Raw genomic sequence first — 16,532 nt, 5'->3', positions numbered from 1 at the left:
AGAAAGATTTAGGTTTTGATTTGCTACAAGTCTTCATCTTAGGGAATACAAAGATAAACTGAGAGCAAATGACTCAACACTGTGATCATTCCACACCGGAAACTCTGCTGGGAACAGAGAGAGATGAGTGTAGGGTCCACTGAGGGGACTGTGTCAGCTTTTCCCACTGAGCAGGATGAATGAAAGGGGCCTTCAAGGTTGAACACCCATAACTGAGGTCAGAACACTGGATTTATTACTATTTTCCATTCACTGAAAGGCCCTCTCCTATGGTTTCTTTTCATTTTGAGCTTCTTGTATTTTAAACATTGAATGAAATGCAAATGTGACATTTAAACTTTCAGAGGGACATTGAAAATGAACAGCTATGCACAGAGAGTATTTGGTAAGGACTGTTGAGGTAGTGAGGAGAGAAAAGGTTATTACATCCAAAGGAAATTTAACTGAAGAAGAGGTAGGGGAAAAGGAAAACAAAACAAAACAAAAACAAAAACAAACCAAACTAAGTTACCCATATAAATAGAAAAACAGAAGGACAATAGAAGGATACTGAACATAAATCTACTCCCTCCTTGAATTGTTTGAAAAAAAAAAATCACATACTAGAAAAGTCTAAAAATTTTATCTTATCCAAGAAAATAAAGATGTTCTCTCTTGCTGGGTCAATTGATGAAATGGAGAGGTTTTGTTGGGAGGGGTGGGGAGAATCTCAATCTCATCTTAAAACAATATTTTAATTCTCTGCTACTAGTTCAAGATGTTTTTTAAAATATTGCATTTTTTTCTTGACAGAGGAGAATTTGATGCATATCAGTGACAATTATATGAGGGAAATATATGTATACATTTATATCTAGAAAATAAATGTGAACTTTCTAATGTGACAAAAGAGAACTGTATGAACCAAAATATTAGGCAAATAGTTGCATAACATAGACTGGGGCACAAAATATGTGGTAAAAAAGTAGCTGAAATAGTAAATAAAATCTGTAAATATGGTGAGCCAAGAAAAGTCCAGTGATTTATCCAATAACCACTGTGGAAGATATTTCACAATAAACAGAAGTCAGGTAAATGGGAAGCCAGGACTATACAGTATAAGGGATGTTTCTGTAGGTAGAAGTCCAAGCAAATGGTCAACAGTGCATGTTAGCCTATACCTAAAAAAATCAAGTTAAAAAGCCAGTCAAAGAAAAAAAAAAAAAAAAGATGCTTCTCAGACACTCTCCCCTTCAGATTTCTTATGGAGCACTCCTATTTGACCATTATATGCATATAAACCTTAATGATCTGCTAGAATTCTAACACAAGCTTTCTTGTTCCCCTTTTCTCTTTCCCTCTTTCTCTCTTTCCTCTTCTTCCTTTCACCTCCCTCCCCACCTTAATTAAAATGAAGAATGTCTTGTTGGGTAGATTGGGGCAAGAGTTATTAGGGGCAGTAGGAAGCAGCAGGTAGGCTAATGGTTAAGAACATACTTTTCAAGAGGTCAACTTCCTTTTGTTTGTTTGTTTGGCTTTTTTTTTTGCCTTTTTGTTCTTGATCCTTAAGCAACTCTGAGGCAGGAAGACTTAGTACAGTTACAATGGAGAACAGTGGTGGAGGTTTGAAGATCAAATGTCATACATATATACATTACAACAGTCTTCTTGGTATGGGAGGCATTCTGCCTTTCCCACAAATTAAAGTGCAGTAAGAACAGAATCAGAAAAGGACTAGCTCTGGGGCCCCTGGGTGGCTCAGTTAGGCTCCTGCCTCAGTGGGGATACTGCTTGTCCCTCTCTTTTGCCCTCCTCCCCCACTCATGCTCTCTAACACATAAATAAGGATCTTTAAAAAAATAAAAGAACCAGGCTACTTCTTTATCAATAGTGCAAAAGATGCTCCCAATGATATTCTGCAAATATCTGGGAATGATACATCATGTCTGCAACATGACCCAGATGTTTTTTACATAAATATCCCTGGATTATAACTGCTTGAGAATCAAGTCCTTGGCTAACTCATTGCATATCCCATTAGAGAATGGAATCTCAGGTCACAGAATATGTAACACTCTTCCTTGGAATGTTTGTGGCTGTTGGTCCAATTGTTTTTGTCAGGACTCTCAATTCAAAATGGCACAGCTAAGCTTCAAAGTCACTGATAAAGCCTTTCATACTATTGTCCAGTCAAAAGTATGATGTTTCTCTTTTGGGAAAGACACATGTAAGTTCATTATTTCATTTTGCTTTAATTAACATCTTACAAGTTGATTCCGTCTTTTTCCTCGAGAGAAAAATGAAATCAAAGAAGAAGAAGGGTCCTTGCCGGATTTTGTCCTTTAGAGCAATGAGTCATGTTAACCTAATCATTCAGGTATAACCATAGATCAGCCTCAGGCCCACTATTTTATAGGAAAATGGGAAGCAACAGTGACTGGCATGTACCTAACACAGGAGCACCCCAGTTTTTTTATTTTGTTTTTGTTATATATTTATTTCTTAGATCAGAGACATGGCTTTACTTACTTAGTGTATAACCTCAGATGAGTCACTTCTCAGCTTATATTCTTTTTTTTTTAAAGATTTTATTTATTTATTTGACAGAGAGATCACAAGTAGGCAGAGAGTCAGGCAGAGAGAGAGAGAGAGAGAGAGAAGCAGGCTCCCCACTGAGCAAAGAGCCCCATGCGGGGCTTGATCCCAGGACACTGAGATCATGACCCCAGCCAAAGGCAGCGGCTTAATCCACTGAGCCACCCAGGTGCCCCTCAGCTTATTTTCTTATAAAATACATTAATGATTATTTTTATATTTCATGGTATGGTTATAAGGATGATAAATAAAAGTAAGGTATAAAAATAAATTATTGCTGAAACTGACATTTTCATTCTTGCTGGTCAAACTACCAGGTGTTCAGAACTATCCTGGCTATGATGAAGGACCTTCTATGTTTAAGCAATCCCATTATGCCCATAATCTCACTATACTCTTTTGCTTTTATGTGACTTTAGGTTTCCACTGGGTCCTTCTCTTTCTAACTAGCCTCTGACTCTCTGATGAGTCTCCTCCATCTTCTATCTGTGAATGTCAGAAAAGTAATGATCAGCAGCCCCAATTTTAAGAAATCACCATTGATAAGCTATCCACTCTAGTCCTCATAGGATAATTTCTCTTACCTTCCAGATTCAAAATCCTTGTCTCTACACTTCTATGCCTTAACTACCTTAGATGCCTTCAATTCAATAATTTCACAGATTGATTTCTCCCAGTCTCTTGATTGTTTTTCTAGTTTTGCTTCCCTGACTCTGAGGTCTTTGTTCCCTTTGACAATAACAGTTATATTCTAGCTACAGACTCTATAGAAGTCCATCCAGGAAAAGTCAAGCTTCAGCCAGTCAAAAATAAGGGAGGCAGAATGTTGTCTTTTATTTCCCTGTTCCTAGGTATGTTCATTCAGGCTTCCTTACATACTAGTTGAGTGATCATAGGAAAGTTAATTAATCTCTTTGAGTCTCAGTTTCCTCATGTCTAAAATATAAATAATAATACCACCTACAATAGAGTTATGGTATAAACTATATTAAAGAATTTATGTAAGTGTGTAGTAGTTGAGATAGCATCTGACTTAGTGCAAATAAGCAATATACTTTAACTGCCAGTATTATTATTAGTAGTAGTAGCAGCAGCAGCATTATTATCTCACTCATTATTCATTTTAACCTAGCTGAGTTTTAGTCTATGACTCAGTCTTTTACATGGCTTCTTATTTTCAGCAACACAGGTAAAATAGTAAAAAAGCTAATTCCTCCTGATCCCCCAGTGCTTGGGTTTAGTTGTTTCAGATTTTTTTTTTTTTAAAGATTTTATTTATGTACTTGAGAGAGAGAGAGTCAGAGGGAGAAGCAGACTCCCCGTTGAGCAGGGAGCCCAATGCAGGACTCGATCCTGGGACTCCAGGATCACGACCTGAGCCAAAGGCAGTCACCTAACCAACTGAGCCACCCAGGCACCCCAGTTGTTTCAGATTTATGTAGAGAATGCTAATGAGCCTTACCTCTGAGATAGTTACTAGACTGGTGATAGAGATGGTCACTGTTTCTTTCTTGTGAAGGGAGCTCCTGTAGTGTCTGACCTCTTTCTATTCCTCATTCACTACTTTGCATAAGTAGAGAATTTACTTAATCTGACTGATGCATATAGAAGAGGAAATGGGACATACACAACCTAGTCACTTTAGCCACATACCTCCTGGAAGTTATTTCAGTCCTTACTACACACAGCATACCCTTTTTCCTTCTGTGCCCAATTTCTACAATGAGGCCTTCACACAGGGAAGTAGGCAGTTTTACATCACTTCGTGGGACTAGGTGGGTTGGCCTTGTTGCTTCTGAGTTTCAATATTGGAAAGTTGACTTCCTGGCAATGTTTAATATAAAATTGGTATTTTGGCTCTGTATTAGTTTGAGATGGCTGCCCTAACAAAATGCCACATTGGGTGACTTAAAAAACTAAATTTTATTTTCTCACAATTCTGGAGCCTGCAAGTCAAAGATTAAGGTGTTGGAAGGTTTGCTTTTCTTGGGCCCTCTCTCCTTGGCCTACAGATAGCCACCTTATCCCTCCGCCCTCACATGGCCTTTTCTCTGTCAAAGCATATTCCTAGTATCTCTTTCTCTTCTTAAAAGGACAACTGTTCTTTTGAGTTAGGGCCCTACTCTTAAGAAGAAATTTAACTTTAAACAGTGCTTTAAAGGCCCTATCTCCAAATACAGTCACATTCTAAAGCACTGAAGTTTAAGGCTTCCACATAAGAATTTTGCAGGGACACAATTCAGTCCCTAACAGATTACCATGCACTTTTCTCTCAGCTGTTTTCAAATAGTATGTTTGGATAAGATAGTACAGATGAAACATTTTGAAGACTTTAGTAGTCTTAAGACAGTATTTATCAACCCTATTTTCCTTATCTAAGTAAGAGTTCCTTCTTTGGCCCTAGGGAGGACCATAGGACCTCCTAATATCTAAGATGTTTTGACCCTAAGAACCAAATTTTGTCCTCTTGGGGTGGTCTTCTAAAAAAAAATAAATTAAACGGAGAGTACGAACAGAGTCCAATCATCAAACTTTTACTATGAAATATTCCAGAGCTCCTTAGCCCCTTCCAAGGCAGTACTCTCACCTCTTAGCTCTAGGAACTACATAATAGGATCGTCCACAGTCATGGAGCATAAAAAGGGGAATCTTCTATTGCGCAGAATCTTCTATTGGGCTGAACCCTGAAATAAATAATTAAATAGGTATATTTATATCTATTTATAGATTTTATTAATTTATATATTTATAAATAGATAAATTAGAGCCCTGAACTAAATAAGTAATGGCACATTTCTACCTTCATGCCCATACTACATCACCGCACATTAAATGTATATTTGGGGTTGATTACCTGACTTAAAATGCAAGATGGCACACGTAAGATTTCACTTTGTAAAGCCTGGGTGAATAAGATGCTTCAAAGAAACTTTTAATTATCCTCCAAAATAGCTGAAAGTAAGGCATGAAGTACTCATGTGACTCTCCATTGGAAGAGGTAGTCCCTATGAATTAGACCATCATGAACAGACAAAACAAAAAGAGCTTCCAAATATAAGCTCCAAACCAAAAGATAAGAATATCTAATTGTTGATGTCGACATGTTGTTGGTTTGCTTCTCACCTGGACAACTCTATAGAGCTCTTCTGGGAAGTGTACATAGTACTTATTAAATATAAGTTAACAATACTCCTGGTAATAACAGATAAGCCTAACAACAAAAACAATGGAAGATCAACAACGACAAAACTTTGATAGCATTTCTATATCAGACCTGGGGTCAAAAATAATCTCATTTAATACACTACCACTAGGATATAGATGCTATCATCACACTTGTTCTACAGAGGAATTCCAATGAAGCTTAACAAGGTGGTAACTTATTCAATGTCAAATCTAGGTCTGTCTGATTACAGAGTCCAAGTATTTCACCACAAACCACTCTGGCTGCCACTTGCTCTTAACTCCTGGGTAAAGATAATAAAAACTAATATTCACAGCACCAACACTATTCTTTCCTCTTATATTTTGTCTTTTTATACTGCAAGAGGGATAGCTCTGAGAGTTGCCTTCCATGTACATCCTCATATAAGAAGAAAAGAAAAACACCATTTGGAGAGGAATCATGGCCAGAGGCAGAGCTGCAGCAATGCAAGCTGTATCTATAAAATTGAACCTTTAGAATGTACACCCCTCTGAAGCAGGTTCCATAGGTAATGATTTCTACCTTACAAATGAGGACACCACGGACTACACACTTACTTCAGTGATTTATCTAAAGTCATATAACCAAATAGAAGGATCAAAAAAGAATTGATAACTTCTGAATCAAGTTTGCTGCTAGAGTCCCTATATCACATTGATTCTATGAAGGAAACAATCTTCTTGTCTCCTCCGCAGCAATCCCCCCTCCCACCCCTGATATCACCTCCCTACATCCTCGCCAACACTGTGGTTTTGAAGTTTCTAAGTCAGTTGGAGAAAATCAACTTCTCTAGCATCCATACACTCTCGTGCTAAAGCAGTCTACAGCACATAAGCACAGAGAGATTTACATCTTTGACTCTTTTCCAACAGATATTACTTATCTTGGACTGCCAGTAGAGTCTCGTCTATGTGATGTGCGTGACAGTGAAGAATAGCTTTTTGCTGCATTGCCCAGCTTCCAAGGGTAAAATAAACAAATAGTAAATAAATGCAAACAAACAGGAGTTATTGCTTGAGGGAATGAATATTCAGAAACATCTCTGGGAAATCTTGGCAAGGAAGTTGAGGTGGGAGACCTAATATTAATGGTCATGAAAATGACTCCCAGTTCACTGACCCTTTGCAGATTTTGTGAAGATTTGTCAAGGAAGCAAAAAACCATGAGGGATAGATTATTCAGCCTTTCTTGAGACTACTGTATGCCAAATCTTTCTCAGTAAAGTTGTCCTTGAATTACACATCATGTGAGAAAAGTTTGTTTATAACTTGGTCCTTTAAAACTTGGAATCAATTGTGTCTTATAAACAAACTGTAATGCATATGGTGGCTATACATCTTACTAGCAACTTGCATATATCAGACAGTCAAAAATGATAATTCTTCTTAATTGTAGTCCCCATTACAGGTTACTTCTCTCTCCCTCTCTACCTGTCTCTCTCTCTCTTTTTTTGTCTCCACAGCAAAGCACAGAATATGCCTGAATTTTATAGAATATCTGTAGTACAATAAAATCTTATTTTATTAATGGATCTATTTTCAAATAAATTCATAGGGATATCTAGAAATTACCAGATTTAATAATTAAAATTACCAAATGCGAAAGAGAACTGGTTGATTTAGAATTGGTTGATTTAGTACTGGTTGAATTGAAGTCACAAATGTCTTTACAATTTTGATAATATGTTTAAATAAGGTGCTCTCAGTTTATTGCAATATTTGCCTATCAGCGCTAAAAGATGTTTAAAATTGTACCAAAAGGTCAATTATACCAATACTAGTTTAATATCATTGGATCATGCAGAGAAGAGATTATTTTATACTTTTCATTTTAATAGAATAATTGACCTCTGAATCCTGACTTGTTTAAGCTCAATATTTCTTCAGATTGAGATATAAAGTGGAATGAACTCAGGGATTCAATCCCAGTAATTAACATTAGTTCAAAATCCTACTTTGATGTATATGAAAATGTGTTAAAAAATAAAACACATTTGATAGGCACAAACATATTTTTTCAACATAAGCATAAGCACAGTGTCAAGTACTAACATAATATAAACTATTTTGAGGGTTTTAGTCACAGCACATATGTACTTTCTTTTCTTTCCTTCTACTCTAACATCAAATGCTAGCAGTGTAAGATCCACTTTAGAATAAATTAAGGGAATTTGGGTATACTGCTCATTGTAAGATGTATGTATTCTTACAATGTTCAACATAAATGTATCCTATATATTATTTTTCATTCTAAGTGCACATAGCAAGTTCATGCACACGGTTTTATCCTCAGGTCAACTCCTCACAAGTGGCTATAAGAGATCCAGATTTCATCTGCAAGAATTCCAGATCTCATCATTCAAAGAGCAGAGGGTTTCAGTGAAAAAGCAAGTAAAGTTATTTTCCAGTGTGAGCATTGCTCCATATTAGAGATGTGTATCCATCCATGAACCAGTGTAGAAATAACTATGAGGTCAATTACAAACAAGCTGCATGGCTGAGGGTAAGGTTGGTCCCTTAAAATTAACAATAGGGAGCATTGCTAAAGGAAGAAGAAACTAAAAAATGACAAAGCAGCCAACATTTGCCTACCACAAGCTAACATCTGAGTCTCTAGTGGTTTGACTAGGGTGTTTGCATTTTTATTTTTTATTTTATTTATTTACTTATTTTGAGAGTGTGAGTGAGCAAGAAGGGGAGAAGGGGCAGAGAGAGGGAGGGAGAGAGAATCTTAGGCAGGCTCCACACCCATCTCAGGGCTCCATCTCACAACCTTGAGATCATGACCTGAGTCTAAATCAAGAGTCAGATGCTTAACTAACTGAATGAGCCACCAGGCGTTTGTATTTTTAAACAAATCTCCTAGGTGATTCCTAGTGGCATATGAACTTTAAGAATCATTTTTCATATACAATTCCTGTACCTCTAGAAACAATTTAAATATTGAGATCAGCATTTGAACTGGGAGACTAAGTGTTAGTGGGCTCATCCCATCTATTCACTGAGGGCCTGAATAGGACAAGATGACAAAGGAAGGAAAAATTCACTCATTCTACCCGACACTTGAGCCAGGGTACTGGTCTTCTGTCCATGGACTAGGACTTGCACCATCTGCTAGTAAGTGCTCAGGTATTTTCTCTCACACTGGAACTAAACCACCAGTTTTCCTGGATCTCTAGCTGCAGACAAAAGATCATGGAATTTCACAGCCTCCACACAAGCCAATTCTTCATAAAAAAATATATAAACAAATATATTTATTATTTATTTTATAAATGTATAAATATGTTATAATATAATAGTGTAATACAATGTAGTAATATGCCAATATCACCATCACCCAATTGAGTATTTTCATGTGAAAGAATGAATATCAATCCCTTTCCTAACTCCAACATAGACTCATATTGTGACATAATATTCTCCTTAGCATGCACCAAAATTAAACCAGAAAATTTTTAATATTTAGTACTTTTTTAATCAAGCTGTTTATAGACAGTTTCATTAACTTTAAGAAGAAATCATAATTTTAAAACAAGGCATATACATAAAAACACGAACATTAGACATATAGAAACACAGAAAAATGCAGGGTATGTACAAATGTCCTGTGACTTTTGACTTTCTGTAGAAAGGACCCTAGTTCTGTATTTTATACTAACAATTTTAAATCTTTACATTTAATCTCTTATTGAGTCCTGACAATAATGGATGGAGCACCATGAATTAAGGCCCAGCTTGACCTTAGATTTATATTTTTGACTTGGACTCTTCTCTAGGCCTGTTTTCCTATACATAAAATAATAATTAAGGTGTATATATTTCTCAGGTGACTCATTTTTAGTCTTGAAAGTTTATCATGACAGTCTATTAATTAACTTTTGTTAAAGATAAATTTTAAGATCTAGCTTTATTCAAAATTATGCAGGGGCTTAAAAAAAATTCATTAAGAGGTTGTATTCAAGTTACCCAATGGCATCTCCCTCTATTTCCCAGTAAATTCTCCTATTTAAGATAGGCGAGCCCCCTCCTCAAAAGTAACTCTGCTGGCTGTAATATCTGTAACTTCCAGCACCCTGGTAGCCTCCTCCATGGTTGACAATACACACCCGAATTCAGAACCTGCCTCAACCACTTCCATGTAGTCAAACTCCAGGATCTCAATAAATTATTTATCTTCTTGATCCTATTTTCTTATTGACAAAACAAAGTTGTTTATATGCTTGCCACTCAAAGTACGGTCTTCAGTCCAATAGCATCATTATCACACCTGAACTTGTTAGAAATACAGAATTGCTGACTTAATCCAAAATCTTCTGATTAGAGAATTATTAGTTTATATAATTGTATCTAGTAACACAATGAACTTACAATGGTTCCTAATAATAAGAACTCAATAAATGTTATTATGCTTATTAACTTAGCAAATATTAACCAATCATAGTTCAGAAGGTCAACGTAGAGTTGAATATTTTGAATATAGAGAGTGATGTCTTACAGTATTATAATTAAAGCTGTTCCCCTCAAAACAAAACAAAAAAAAAAAAGTGTCATCAAATAAGTGATCCTTAACCAGACTCCATTAATGGAGTTGAAAGGATTAATACCTACTAATATTTTAGAGAAGAGACTACTGAGGTCTAGTTATGTTACCTATTTATTAAAACAGCAAATTATACAATGAAGTCTTTCTAATTATATTCTATATCTTTCACCAAATTCAGTCTTTTGAAATGAAATCCAATTAGATGCCATTCCTTCTTTCATGGTTCTTTCATGGTTCATTAAGTGCAATAGATAAGGCACAAACTTCTTGGTGCTCAGATGTTTAGTTTCAGCTTCTGCTACCCTCCCCACCATTCTCTTGTATGCCTCCATTTCCCAATCTGCCATTGTGCTTCCATCACTTAAACAGAATATGTACATCCCCTTAAATGCTCTCATTTTCCATCAACTGCAGAAATTCTACTTCTTAAGTCCCTTCTCACATGTCACCTTCTCTGTGAAAAAACAAGTTTCCAAAGAAGATGTAATTCTTCTATGAGTCTAACAACATAATTTGTACCGTCTCCTTAGCTGCCAATTATACGATGTTGGAACTGCCTACTTAAATCCATCCGTTCACACAGTAAACTGTGCATCCAAGGAGGGAATGTTCATTTCCATTATTTCCTTAGCTTATATTCCTAGATTATTCTTAGACAGTAGCAGATCTCAAATTTTACTGTTCATCAGAAGCTCCCAGAAGCTTGTTAAAACACAGGTTTTAGCAGGTTTAACTGGAAAAACCTCTGATATATATTAGGAACTCAGCAAACTTTTGCTGAAAATATGAAAAGATATGGATATGTTTATCAATCTTGTACCTAATGTAAGATAGATCTGAGGCAAAATCTCAGATCTTCTATGTATTAATCTATACATGGGCACTTTATGTGAATTTTGTTGTTGTTGCTCCTCAGAGCATTTGTTTTCTATGAAATTTCTAAATTTCACAAATTTAGTGGCTTTAAACACATGTATTACTGTGTGGCAGTTCCTACTGGAAAAGGTAAGCACTGAAAGAACTTCCAAAAGACCCAGCAATTCCAGTCTTAGTTACATATTCAAAAGAATTGAAAACAGATATTCAATCAAATACATGTACACATACATATAGTAGCACTATTCACAGTAGCCAGAAAAATGCAGACACCTCAAATGGCCATTGATGGATGAATGGATAAATAAAATACATAGCTATACAACAGGATACTATTCAGTGACAGAAAGAAAAGAAGCACTAGTGGTCTGGCCAGAGTGTTTGCATTACACTTCTGAGGTTCTGCCCTGTGACTCAAGATCCCCCTCTGTTGTCTATCCAGACATTTGTATTCATCTTTCAATATTGATAATCTCCATGCAGGTTGTGGCTCATATATTCGTGTCCCCAGGACAATCAATCACTATATTTGCTTAAGCATTACACATCATAATAAATTATAATTATTTGTCTAGAACCTGCCTTCCCATATGAAATGTTAACTTCTTATCAAGGAGATAACATGACTTCTTCATATGCTGAACAGATGGCACTCTTTTATAGGACTAACCTAATTAGAAGAGACCTCCCAGAATGATTTCCCTTTTGATTAACTTAAAATCAAATGCTTTGGGACCTTAATTGTATCTGAAAAGTCCCTTCACCTTTGGCAAGTCACAGGTTCTGCTTGTACTCAAGGACAGAAGGTTATACAAAGTTGTGATTCATTGGGGTGGGGAGGTCACCCTAAAGTATGTTTGCTTGCTACAAACAGAATGCTTGTGTTCTACAAAATTGTCAAAAGGTCACTTCTAATCCCCAGTTAAGATATTTAGTGGTTGTGTCCTGGGGAGGGCTTTACCCTCATGAATGGGATCAGTCCCTTACAAATGAGATACCAGAAAGTTCCCTTGTCCTTCCACCATGTTAAGACACAACAAGAAGACTGTCATCTATACACCAGGAAGTAAGATCTCACCATCATCCCATCCTCTGAACCGTGAGAGATCAAGTTCTATGGTCTATAAATCACTCAGTCTATGCTCCTGCAGTAGCAGCAGCCAAAATAAACTAAGACAATGTTATGTTACATTGTCAATTTGTAAAGTAACAAAGTAATAATTCATACCTTTAGGTCTATCATAGGAATGATACAAAGCCAGCACAATGCTGATATATTAAAGGTGTAATAAATATTACATATTAATACTATAATATTAATATAAATATTAAATATTATAATATATTATTTACCTCATTTATATGTCAAGTATCATTACTTAATTCTTTCTAATATAAATTTATTTTACTTCCAATAAAGTGAATGAGACTGAAAAAAAAACCCTAATCATGAGTATAATATTTTACAGTTGAATAACAGGGATCCAACACACCTGACTCCAATGCTTCAAAATATATTTGAGAGAGAAAATAGCATCTTAGCCCAACAAAGTAATGATAGGCAGGCTTATAAGGAGATGTGTGGAGTTTTCTGAGCAGGTGTACACATACAATGCATCTTAGAGAGAGCTTTATTGGAGCCATTTTTTATCTGCATAATGGTGGTAACCAAATCAATAGGAGATGGCAGTGCTGTTGGATGCTGCTGCCTAATGGGTGCCTCCCACTAAGGGCCTAGGTAAGCAATTTCAGATTATTTTTCCAGAACCTTATACTATTACTTGTCTCTGAATAACTGCAGAATTTCTTCATTGTCAGAATAGTTATATTCTAGATTTTCATGCAGTAGTGCTGGAATCATAGGGAGCAGACTAGTGAAGAGGTGGATCTGCCCATTGTATGCAAGAGGGAGACCTGTGATGAGGCTGGCTGGATAGGTATGGTCTCTAGAAACAAACCTGGATCCCATATTTGTTTTTGTTTTTTTAAAGATTTTATTTATTTATTTGACAGAGAGAGATAGATCACAAATAGGCAGAGAGGCAGGCAGAGGGGGAGGGGGAAGCAGGCTACCCGCTGAGCAGAGAGCCCTATGCAGGGCTCGATCCCAGCACCCTGAGATCATGATCTGAGCTGAAGGCAGAGACTAAACCCACTGAGCCACCCAGGAGTCCCTAGATCCCATATTTGTTATATCACCATCAAGCTGTGTAGATGGGCAATCATGTATCTAGCTAAATCCAGGCTTCTTAATCTGCCAAATAAAAATAGCCACTCTAAATTTTAGTATTGATTAAAGCATTATTTTTTTTTAAATACTTTGAATACTGGTAGCCATTTTTACTGTTATTGCTATTGTTATTATTATTATTATTGTTAGTGTTATGAAGTACCTAAATGTATGTGGCTTAAGGTCAATAATGATTCCATTTACATAAAGGCCTTAATATTCATAGCTTAGATAAAACAAAGAGATTGGATAATGTTAGCTTTCCTGGAAGCCCAGTTTGCCTTTAGACTCAAACTATGTGAGTCAGAACCCCTGCTAATACTTGTGTGACCTGGAGCCTGCCACAAACTATTTATGCCAGGTGCATCACCTGGTAAATGGTGGGAAACCACAGGGCTGCCATGAGCAGTGGACAAGATGAGCTGATTGATATCTTACTCAATGCCTAGAATGTATTAAGTGCTCAGTGGGGTAAGATACTAGAGATAAATAATAAGGGGGGGGGGTTGCATCATTCTGCTCACTCCATAATCCAATATCCCAGTATATAACTTTATGTAATAACTTATGTAATACACTTCTGAGGTTCTGCACCAAGCTCCTCCTCTGTAATCCACTCAGAAATTTTTTATTTATCCTGATGTTTTCCATGAAGATTGTGGCTCACATTTCTATGCTCCCAGGGCAACCAATTGTTACTTCTGCTTAAGTACTATATGTTACACTGAACTATAATTATCTGTGTAGAATCTGCCTTCCCACTGAAAATGCTAAGCTCCTGAAAAGATAACCTTTAGTCTTTTTCATAAGCTCAACAGCTAGCACAGATCTCAATCAGCAATAGCTGTTTAAGTAATCCAAAGTGTAAAATTAATGAAAGAATAAGTGAGTGAAGGAACAAGAAAATAAATGAATGTTCCCTGACATTATTTTGCAGTTACCTTTGCCAGGGAAACAACTGGTAAAGGAGAAATATAATTCTCATTTGCATATTATAGATCACTTTAAAATGATTTGAATGATGGTTGACATGATTCCCTGCCCTCAAGCCAACCCAAACAAATTTTCCAATTTGTTTCCAATCAACCCAAACAAATCCAGCCGAAACAAACAAACAAACAAACAAATGTCAAAAAAACAGAAATAGTGCAATAGGTGAAGGGATTAAGAGTGCATTTATCAGATAAGCATTGAGAAATGTATGGAATTGTTGAATCATTATCTTGTATATCTAAAACTAACATAATACTGCATGTTAATTATACTTGAATAAATAACTTTCAAACAAGTAAAAAATAAATATGAACAAGTAAATAAAACAGCAATTAAAAAATATTTTTAAAAGAATAGATATGTTTCCTAAATTGTTTTTCTACTTTATTTATGCATATATTATTCAGTTACTTTGTTTTTAAAAATTTTAACTCTTGTCCACTTTTTATTATTTTAAAATAAAGAAGTTTGCTACTCTGTTTCCACTCTCCTCAGAACTTTCTAGATAATCCTTTTGAGAAACCCATAATATCACTTCCTAAGACCTGACCCACACCCAATAGGAAATAAGGAGGCAGCCAATGTGACTTAAAAGAAATGGGGGGGAGGGTCTGTGGAAACCATCCTGGGGGCCAAAGCAGGGGATAGGAGGGAGAGAAACAGAGTAAATGTCTAATTGTAATCAAACTAATGATGGCAGTTCAAATAGTGAACTTTGATGACTGGTAGGAAATTAGGTAGGTCCTTAAGAAGAACTAAGAAGAGAAAAGGAAGAAATAAACATGCAAAAAACAAGAGTCTGAGTAAGAAAATGGAGAAGTTACTGTGTATGAGGCACGATGCACATTTGGATATGGAATACACACAAATGAACATCTAAATAGCACAATTCCATCTACCCACTGCCTCATAATTTATGTCCCACAACACGTAATTACTCCAACTGAAACAACATTGGTATGTTTTCCCTACAACTATTTATTTATTTATTTATTAAGGATTCTATTTATTCATTTAAGAGAGAGAGAGAGAGAGACGGCGCACAAGCGGGGGGAATAGGCAGAAGGAGAAGCAGACACCCTGCTGAGTGGGGAGCCCAATGAAGGGCTCAATCCCAGGAACCAGAGATCATGACCTGAGCCAAGGCAGACACTTAATCATCTGAGCCACCCAAGTGCTCCTCTACAACATTTTAAAATTGTTTTTATTGTTCCTCTCTACATTGACTGATATTCTCTGTCTTTATTATTTTATTCTTACTCATCCATATTTCCTGATACTTAAAATTTGGACCCAGGTATCACATCTCCCAGAAAATCTTGCCTGTCCAATGCCCTTCCCATGTCCGTTGTCCTATACTATGTATCTTTATGTTGTGTTAATAACCTGTGGGTCTGTTTTCTTGCACTTACTTGATTGTGTCTCTCTTTACAGTCACCTATGAATGATGGCTAAACAAAAACAGGTTGGACAAATGGTCCTATTTTAATCATCACAGAAAACCTGTAAGTAGGTATTATCTTTTGAATCTTACACACGATGAATTGTCAAATACACAGTATCAGCATCAGCTTCAGGATTCAAAGCTATATCTATCATACTTCCAGTCCACACTCTTGTCACTCAGCAACATTATAATACTTTAATTAAAATATAACCTCGGAAAAGAGAAAATGGCTATTGCTGAAAAGAGTTACACCAAAAAACAATATATACCTGACAAAATCAGAGTTACTTCTGCATTCTTGATGAGAAAAAGCAAAAGAAAGAAACTAAACATTTCTGATTGATCAGAGAAATGAAAATACATTCTGTGAAATGAAATCTGTGTTCTTTATACATGCCAGAAAGACATTTCAGGAAAAAAAAATAATCCATCCGAAGTGTTATAAAGTCTTTCTTGTGCTCCTATTAATAGAATTCGTAGATGAAAGAAAAAGAGCAATAGTCTTGGATCCAGGCAAAATGAATCGATTTGTCAGCTCTGATGAACACAGTGTAACTGGTATTTTTAAGAGTGTGACCTTAGCCTTTTTACTTAAACTCTCCAGGCTTAGTTTCCACATCTGAAAATTGGACATCATGATATCAAGGTCATAGAAATTTTAT

The 16,532-nt window shown here is 36.1% G+C and overlaps 1 long non-coding RNA gene across 1 annotated transcript in view; it reads right to left on the bottom strand.

Moving 5' to 3' along the window:
• Window positions 1–5,159: 5,159 nt before the first annotated feature.
• The window catches only part of LOC309853755, a 49,280-nt gene continuing 37,907 nt past the window's right edge, over window positions 5,160–16,532 (bottom strand). Inside the window, exon 3 of the long non-coding RNA XR_014305922.1 lies at window positions 5,160–5,258. This is a non-coding gene — a long non-coding RNA (uncharacterized lncRNA). The remainder of the gene's footprint in view (window positions 5,259–16,532) is intronic.

The sequence above is a fragment of the Mustela nivalis genome (genome assembly GCF_964662115.1).
Source record: "Mustela nivalis genome assembly, chromosome: 18".
In the NCBI taxonomy this organism is placed as follows: domain Eukaryota; kingdom Metazoa; phylum Chordata; class Mammalia; order Carnivora; family Mustelidae; genus Mustela; species Mustela nivalis.
This window is presented reverse-complemented; position numbering and strand designations above follow the sequence as displayed.